This window comes from Neomonachus schauinslandi, chromosome 15 (genome assembly GCF_002201575.2).
Source record: "Neomonachus schauinslandi chromosome 15, ASM220157v2, whole genome shotgun sequence".
NCBI classification, from domain to species: domain Eukaryota; kingdom Metazoa; phylum Chordata; class Mammalia; order Carnivora; family Phocidae; genus Neomonachus; species Neomonachus schauinslandi.
The window spans coordinates 26998504-27007407 of NC_058417.1; the positions used below are offsets into that span (position 1 = coordinate 26998504).

Below are 8904 nucleotides of genomic sequence, written 5' to 3' on the forward strand. Positions count from 1 at the left end.
GACATTACCATCCAACATGCTTGATCTGAATACAGCATTTATTGTGCCACTGAATTTGATTTACTAGGACACTGAGCACAGAGGAAGGCAAAGTGGATAATGGACTACATAAAAGGATATGTCTTACTTAGAAGGGAGGTTTACAGGGGGTTGGGGGAATCTACAGATGGTTCATCTGCTCATTCAGTTCATCTGCTCATTCAGTAAATTCAATGATAGGCATTGAATTTGCTACATATGCAAAGATGAGATTAGATATGTTCACAGGCTTAGGGGAAAGGCATGCACAAAAACAACTAATTATAATATTAAGTGTTAAGTACTTTTGTCTTTTAAGGTCAGTCTTTTTTTTTAAGATTTTATTTACTTATTTATTTATTTGAGAGACAGAGCATGAGTGGGAGCAGGGCGGTGAGGGTTGGGGTGGGGACGGGCAGAGGGAGAGGGACAAGCAGACTCCCTGCTGAGCCAGGAGCCCAAAGCAGGACTCGATCCCAGGAACCTAAGATCACGACCTGAGCTGAAGTTAGATGCTTAATTGACTGAGCCACCCATGCACCCTAAAGTCAGTCTTTATTAATATTTGTAAATTGCTTTGCTCATATAGAATTATTCCAAACTTTAGCCATTTAAAAAAATCCTTTATGGTAACTGACTTCAACTCTGGCAGTTCATTCTCAATTACATTTTCAGTATTCTTCTATGTGTTATTCCAGTTTTATCATTCTTTATCTAAAAGCATAGGAGACATTTTGTAATTTTGAGTAGCAGAGGTATTTGGGGTATTTGTTGTTTTTGTTTTTTAAGATTTTATTTATTTGAGAGAGAGCATGCATGGGAGGGGGGCAGGGGAGGAGAGGGAGAGAGACACGCTGACTGCACTAAGTGCAGAACCTGACAAGGGCTTGATATCAGGACCCTGAGATCATGACCTGAGCCGAGATCAAGTCAGATGCTTAAATGACTAAGCCACTCAGGTGCCCCAGAAGGTGTTTTTAAATAAGGCTATGTGTTTTGCCATTGTTGTGTCCTTTATATGTTAGAAAAGGATGTCAACTTTATTAATGATATTTGGCATTGAAATTTTTTTCCCATTTCTCTGAATCATTACCACCTTCTACCTCTGCACTCATTTGAATTTTAGTGATTGATGAATTGTAGCTCAAAGCATATATGCAGGTGCCACCATTTACCTCGGGCTGCCCTGTGAGTGTGTGTGGTGGTGGCATTTTTTAGGTTTTTTAGTTAAAGAATGCTAAACACTCCCCTCTAGGTTGATGCTCCTGTGGCAGCCAGCTTTACTTCAGTAGAAGAGATTAAATGAAAAGGATTTTTAAAGTGAAGTGTTGATTGTTAAAACATTAAGATATAAATATTTCGATTAAAAATCTTTAAAGAAAGGACCTGCAGAGATTAGCTAGTTTTGATGTATTTATATATATTGATATATATTGATTATAAATGTTTATAGCATGTGCTGGAATTACAGCCCCCTTTTCTTCATGCAGCATTTATGAAATGCTTCTAATTTGCGTGTTATTGCATTTGATGCTGGTGAAGAAGTAATTCTTGAACTTGCTATTTCATTCAGGATTTCTTTAACTTGACACCCACTGACATTTTGGGCCAGATGATTCTTTGTTGTAGAGGGCTGCCTTGTGCACTGTAGGATGTTTAGTGGCATCATTGGCTTTTAACTACTAGGTGCCAACAGTACCTCCTCTGAGTTACAATAACCAAAAATGTTCCCTGGGAGGCAAAATCATCCCCAGTTGAGAACCACTGGTTGAGTTGAATGACTCAACCAGGGATGACCACTCCTTCTTAAGAATCACATGCCAGAGTAGATCACAGTTTCAAATGGGTACAAGGTGTAGTTCTCAGGTATGTTGGTGGATATATGTGTTGGTGGTAGTGGGAGGGGGGTGTGGAAAAGGATGCAGGGAGAGCAATTGAAAACCATCAGTCAGGTGTCAGACCATTTAATAGCGTGGGTGCTGTGATAGGGTGTATAGGGAGCTCAGAGAACAGGTATGGAATAATAAAAATAATATTTACTAAGTCCTCATTATATATTTTTTTTCAAAATTTTTTATTGTTATGTTAATCCCCATACATTACATCATTAGTTTTAGATGTAGTGTTCCATGATTCATTGTTTGTGCATAACACCCAGTACTCCATGCAGAACGTGCCCTCTTTAATACCCATCACCAGGCTAACCCATCCTCCCAGCACCCCCCAGAACCCTCAGTTTGTTTTTCAGAGTTCATTGTCTCTCATGGTTCGTCTCCCCCTCCAATTTCCCTGCCTTCATTCTTCCACTCCTCCTATCTTCTTTTTTTTCTTTTCTTAACATATATTGCATTATTTGTTTCAGAGGTACAGATCTGAGATTCAACAGTCTTGCACAATTCACAGCACTTACCAGAGCACATACCCTCCCCAGTGTCTATCACCCAGTCACCCCATCCCTCCTACCCCACCCCGCACTCCAGCAACCCTCAGTTTGTTTCCTAAGATTAAGAATTTTCAGACAGACTTTTATGTGGAATCCTAACATATACACATTATATAGAAATTATATTTAATTACTTTCAACATCAAGTGTTACTTTTTTCTGTTTTACTCATTTTTGGTCTTAAATATATATATATATACATTTTTTTTGGTCTCATACCTAGTAGAGTTTGTTTTTTTGTATTTTTCTTTGGTATTTTCATTTTTCTTGGAGGCTGGTATTTAAGAGTTTTGTATATGTTAGAACTCTTAACTCTTTTTTTTTTTTTAAAGATTTTATTTATTTATTTAAGAGAGAGAGAATGAGAGACAGAGAGCATGAGAGGGAGGAGGGTCAGAGGGAGAAGCAGACTCCCTGCCAAGCAGGGAGCCCGATGTGGGACTCGATCCCGGGACTCCAGGGTCATGACCTGAGCCGAAGGCAGTCGCTTAACCAACTGAGCCACCCAGGCGCCCAGAACTCTTAACTCTTATCACACTTCTTGACATTTTCCTTGGTTTGAATGTCTTAATATTTTCTTGTTTTTTTTTTTAATGTACAAGAGATTTAAATTGTTATAGACTTAAATCTGTTGGTTTTATTATTATCTCTGCTTTTAAGCTTAGAAGTATTTCCCAATCCAAATATGAGATATTAATCTGTGTTTGTTTGGTTGTGGCTTAATTTTTTACATTTAAGTTGATCTAGCGTTTGTATTTGTGTAACATCTCTTCTTCTAGTTATTGAAGTATAATTGACTCTTTTTCCTTTTTTTAAGGATGGAAATGGAGTTGTTCGTGGTTACTACTTATCTGTGTTTCTGGAACTGTCAGCTGGCTTACCTGAAACTTCCAAGTAAGACATGCAATTAAATAACAAACATTAGTGTGTCTTTACATACATTTCTCTCAGGATTTCTTATTAACTATTGTTAATTACTATATTGTTATGTCTGTTAAGATGTGTGCTAGTATGGAACCCCTGGCATACTATGGAGGGACAGACTGGCAGTTCTCAAACTATATGGCCTTAGGATGTTATACTCTTAAATTTTATTGCAAACACCAAAGAGTTTTTTAATATGGGTTATATCTGTTGATATTTTCTGAGTTAGAAACTGAGACTGTCAAATAAATAAATAAAATCTTAAAAAAAAAAAACTGAGACAAAAAAATTTTTTTAACTTTAAAAACTTTTGTAAGTTCACTTAAAAATAATAAACCTATTGTATACTAACATGAATAACATTTTTGTGAAAGTTACCTTTTTTTCTAAAGCAAAATAATATTTGGTAAGGAAACTTGTATTGTTTTGCATTTTTTTGAAATCTCTTAATTTATGGCTTTAAAAAAGACAACTGGAGGGGTGCCTTGGTGGCTCAGTTGTTAAGCGTCTGCCTTCGGCTCAGATCATGATCCTGGGGTCCTGGGATCGGGCCCCATATCCAGCTCCCTGCTCAGCGGGAAGCCTGCTTCTCCCTCTCCCACTCCCCCTGCTTGTGTTCCCTCTCTCGCTGTGTCTCTCTCTGTCAAATAAATAAATAAAATCTTTAAAAAAAAAAAAGACAACTGGATTCTAACAGTGGCCTCTATATTCATTTTGTTGCTATAACTTGTTTTGGTCGAAGTATATGTTTAAAATCTGGCCTCACAGATTTTAATTATCATGGATAGTTGGGAAAAGTGGTTTTTTTGATGAGGTACAATTCATGTACCGTAAAATTGACCTTATAAATAAGTGTACAATTCAGTAGATTTTAGTATATTCAGTGCTATAACTAACACTGATACTTAATTTCAGAACATTTTCATCACCCCATGAAGAAACCCGTTAGCAGTTACTTCCCATTCCCCTTACCCCCAATTCTTGGCAGCTGTTATAATCTACTTTCTGTTAAGGAGGAACATTTAGAAAAACAGTTTTAGATAATTGTTAATTATTTTTGATACTACACCAAAGTTGAACGAGTTGTATTCGTTAAATATAATTTGTAATGTGGAATCTAGAGCCATGTCAGTGAATTTTATTTTACTCTGTTGCACTGAAATTTGTTAGTTTGGTATGAGATGTCTGTTTCTAGCTATAATGGAGTAATAGGGTGATAACCCTTTCTTCTGCAACAACCGAAAAAAGAAGAAAAACAACATTTTCTAGACATTGGACATGAGGCAACAAATGGAAGCAATCCCTTAGAGACGAGAAATAGACAAATAAGCTGTATGATTGCCCGAGCTTACAGCCTTGAGGGAGATTTCAGGCTATAACTTGGGGAGGGTGAACTGAGTTAGAGTCTGACAGACTCCCTGAGTTTGAGGAGATAGGGCTGAGTGTCCAGGAAGACCAGTGCAGCTAGAATGTATTAGATAGAATTCCAGAAAGGGAAGAACTGCACAGAGAACTTCAGAGATCTGTAGAGGGCTCCCGTAAGTGTTGATAAGGGCACATTTGTGAGGAAATTACCTGAGGTTGGGGAAAGAACTATCTGAAAGATTAGAGGGAGTGGTGCCTGTTGCTCATAAGGGGCAGTAACTGTGTCTGTTCTCACCACTATAGTGGAGAAGCTGATAATTCATGGGGCACTAAGTAAAGTGTTCGGGAAATTTTTGCTTCAGTAGTAGAGAACAAATAGTCCTAGACTGAACAGTGCTCCCGATCCACCTAACAGATAAAAGCAAGACTTGAAAGAATCAGATTGTTTCCAATAACTAAACTGCATCCCAGAACAAAGCTCAAGAATATTTATAAGGTCACAAAATATCCAGCACCCATCAAAGTCAAATTTACAATATCTGGTGTTCAGTCAAGGATTAGTTGACATGTAAAGAGGCAGGAAAACATAATGGGAGTATAATCCATCTAAATTGAGCAAGAACTATTTTTCTTTATTTGGATTATTTCTACTGATGCTTTCTGAATTAGAAATTAAAGCAAATTAAGTTTTTATTAGTTCATATTAATAATAATTAGTTCATATTAACATAAAAGTTTATTGAATAACTTTCTAAACCAAAATAATTGATGAGAAAACTTGTTTTGCATTTTTTGAAATCTCTGTATGGCTTAAAAAAAGACAACTGTATTCTTCGGAGAGAAAGACATTTAAGACAATTATTATAATTATTCCATTTTTTCAAAAGTTGAGTAGAGATATGAAAGATGTAAAAGACTCAAATTGAACTTTTTTTTAAGATTTTTTTTTATTTGACAGACAGTGAGAGAGGGAATACAAGTAGGGAGAGTGGGAGAGGGAGAAGCAGGCTTCCTGCTGAGCAGGGAGCCTGACGTGGGGCTCGATCCCAGGACTCCAGGATCATGACCCAAGCCGAAGGCAGACACTTGATGACTGAGCCACCCAGGCACCCCTCAAATTGAAATTCTTGAAAATATTTGAGATAAAAAGTACACTGGGTGACATGAACCATAGATTAGATATTGCAAAAGAAAAGATTAATGAACTTGAAGGCATAGCAATATAAACTGTCCAAAATGAAACAGAAAAATGAATTTTAAAACAGTAGAACATTTTAAAGCAGCTTAATGTGTAGATAACTAGAGTCCTCAAACAAGGGGATGGGAAGAAAAAGAATGGTGAAAGTTTCCCAAACTTGATGAAAAGTTGAAACACAGATCCAGGAAGTGCAGTCAACTACAGGCATGTCAAACATGACGAAAACACCAAAGCACATCATAATCAAACTGCCCAAAACCAAAGATAAACAGGAAGTCTTAAATTGGCAGTGAAAAAAATTACTTAATAGAGGCATAAGGATAAGGATGAAATCTGATTTCTCACTGGAAACAATACAAGTGAAATGATAGAGCAGCATCTTGAAAAGATTAAAGAAAAAATCTCAACCTAGAATTCTGTATTCAGCAAAAATATCTTTTAAAAAATAAAGGTATTGGGGCGCCTGGGTGGCTGAGTTGTTAAGCGGCTGCCTTCGGCTCAGGTCATGATCCCAGAGTTTTGGGATCGAGTCCCACATCGGGCTCCCTGCTCAGCGGGAAGCCTGCTTCTCCCTCTCCCACTCCCCTTGCTTGTGTTCCTGCTCTCACTGTCTCTGTCAAATAAATAAATAAAATCTTTAAAAAAAAAAAAATAAAGGTATTTTCACATCTGGACTATGTGATAAAGTACATGCTTCAGATAAAAGGAAAAATAATACCAGTCGGACTTCAGAATCTAAACAAAGGAATGAAGAGTACCAGAAATGGAAATTGCATGGGTAAATTTAAAAAATTTGTCCATTATGTAAATAACTTTAAATGATAATTGGCTGTTTAAACAATGATAACATTGTATTTTGGAATTTATAAAATACATATAGAAGTAAAGTATCTGACAACAAAAGTATAAAGGCCAAAAGGGTAAAGCATGGAAATAGAAGATTCTGACACTGTATGTGAAGTGATACAGTAACAAAGCTAGACTCTGATGATTTAAAGATATATACTGCTGTATAGTAAGCGCAAACGTGGCAACTTAAAATAATAGAAATTGTCTTCCCTCATACTTCTAGAGGCCAGAAATCCAAAAACTATTGTTAGCCCCAAATGAGGTTTTCAGTAGGGTTGTACTAGCTCCAGAGGCACTAGGGGAAAATCCATTCCTTGACTTTTAGTTTCTGGGGCTGCCAGCATTCCTTGGCTTGTGACTACATCACTCCTATCTATTTCTGCCTTCGATCACACTGCCTTGTCTTTTTTTTTTCTTTGTCAAATCTTTCTCTGCTTTCCTCTTAAAAATGACTCTCATAATTACATTTAGGGTCTACATGGATTATCTAGGATGGTTCCCTTATCTGAAGATCCTTAGCTTAATCATAGCTGTATGCTCCCATTTTTTGCTATAAAAAGTAACAGTCACACATTCCAGGGATTAGGATGTGAATATCTTCGGGTAGGGGGTAATAGCACAACCATAAACTATAAAGCCACTACTAAAATGACAGACATATAGCTAATAAAGCAAAAGGGATAAAATGGAATTACAAACAACTACTTAAAGAAGACAGAAAAAGTTAGCAGGTAATGAACAGATAGGACGAATACCAAAGTGCATTCATGTAAATGGTCTAACACCCAGTTAAAAGGTAGAGATTGTCAGATTGGCTAAAAAAGCAAAACTCAAGTTTACTTTGCCCACAAGAAACACACTTTATTTTTTTATTTTTTATTTTTAAATATTTTATTTATTTATTTTGAGAGAGATAGCAAGAGAGGGAACACAAGCAGGGGGAGTGGGAGAGGGAGAAGCAGGATTCCTGCCGAGCAGGGAGCCCGATGTAGGGCTCTATCCCAGGACCCTGGGATCATGACCCGAGCTGAAGGCAGACGCTTAACGACTGAACCACCCAGGCACTCCAGAAACACACTTTAAATAGAAAGATATACCATACTAGTACTAGTCAAAAGTATGTTAGATTTCAAAGCAAATATTACCAGAGATAAAGAAGTTTATTTCATAGCAATAAAAAGATCAGTTAATGAGGACATATGACATGTACTTATGTTTATGCCCCAGGAACAGATCTTCAAAATACATGAAGCAAAACCTGAGAGAAGAGGCGCCTGGGTGGCTCAGATGGTTAAGCGTCTGCCTTCAGCTCAGATCATGATCCCAGGGTCTCTGCTCAGCAGGGAGCCTACTTCTCCCTCTGCCTGCCACTCCCCCTGCTTGTAGGCGCTCTCTCTCTTCTGTCAAATAAATAAAATCTTTTTTTTTAAAAAAGATCAAAGTAGAATGCAATGAAATAAAAATTGAAAAATAGAGAAAATCATTGAAATCAAAACAAAATTTGATGACTAAATCTACATGACTTATAATAAAGCTACAGTATTAATATAGCATAGTATTAGCATAAGGTTAGAAAAATTCATGGATGGAATATACTATGAATCCAGCAATAAACTCACATTCGTAAGGACAGATTTTTGATAAAGATGCAAAGGCAATCCTGCGGAGGGAGTATAGTCTTGGTCCTTGGCTATCTGTAATCAAAAAAACGTATACTCGTATCCATAGCTCATACTACATATGTAAACTAACTGAAAATTGACTAGTCCTAGATTTAAATTTTTTTTAAGATTTTATTTATTTGAGAGAGAGAGTACATGAGCAGGGGGGAGTGGCAGGCAGAGGGAGAAGCAGGCTCCTTATGTGGGACTCGATCCCCAGGACTCTGGGATCACCCCTGAGCTGAAGGCAGATGCTTAACGACTGAGCCACCCAGGTGCCCCTAGATTTAAATTCTAAAACAATAAAACTTCTAGGAGATATCTGACTTTGGTTTAGGCAATGATATTTTAGTTATAAACCAATAGCACAATCTACAAAAGAACACATTTATTAGATTTCATAGAAAACCATAAAGTTCTCTTCAAATTGCATGGACTTTTTTTTT

General features: G+C 37.0%; 1 protein-coding gene across 1 annotated transcript in view; it reads left to right on the plus strand.

The window, feature by feature from the left end:
• Nucleotides 1-8904, plus strand: part of TRIM37 (tripartite motif containing 37) — a 156957-nt gene that overhangs the window by 116637 nt on the left and 31416 nt on the right. The window lies entirely within an intron of this gene.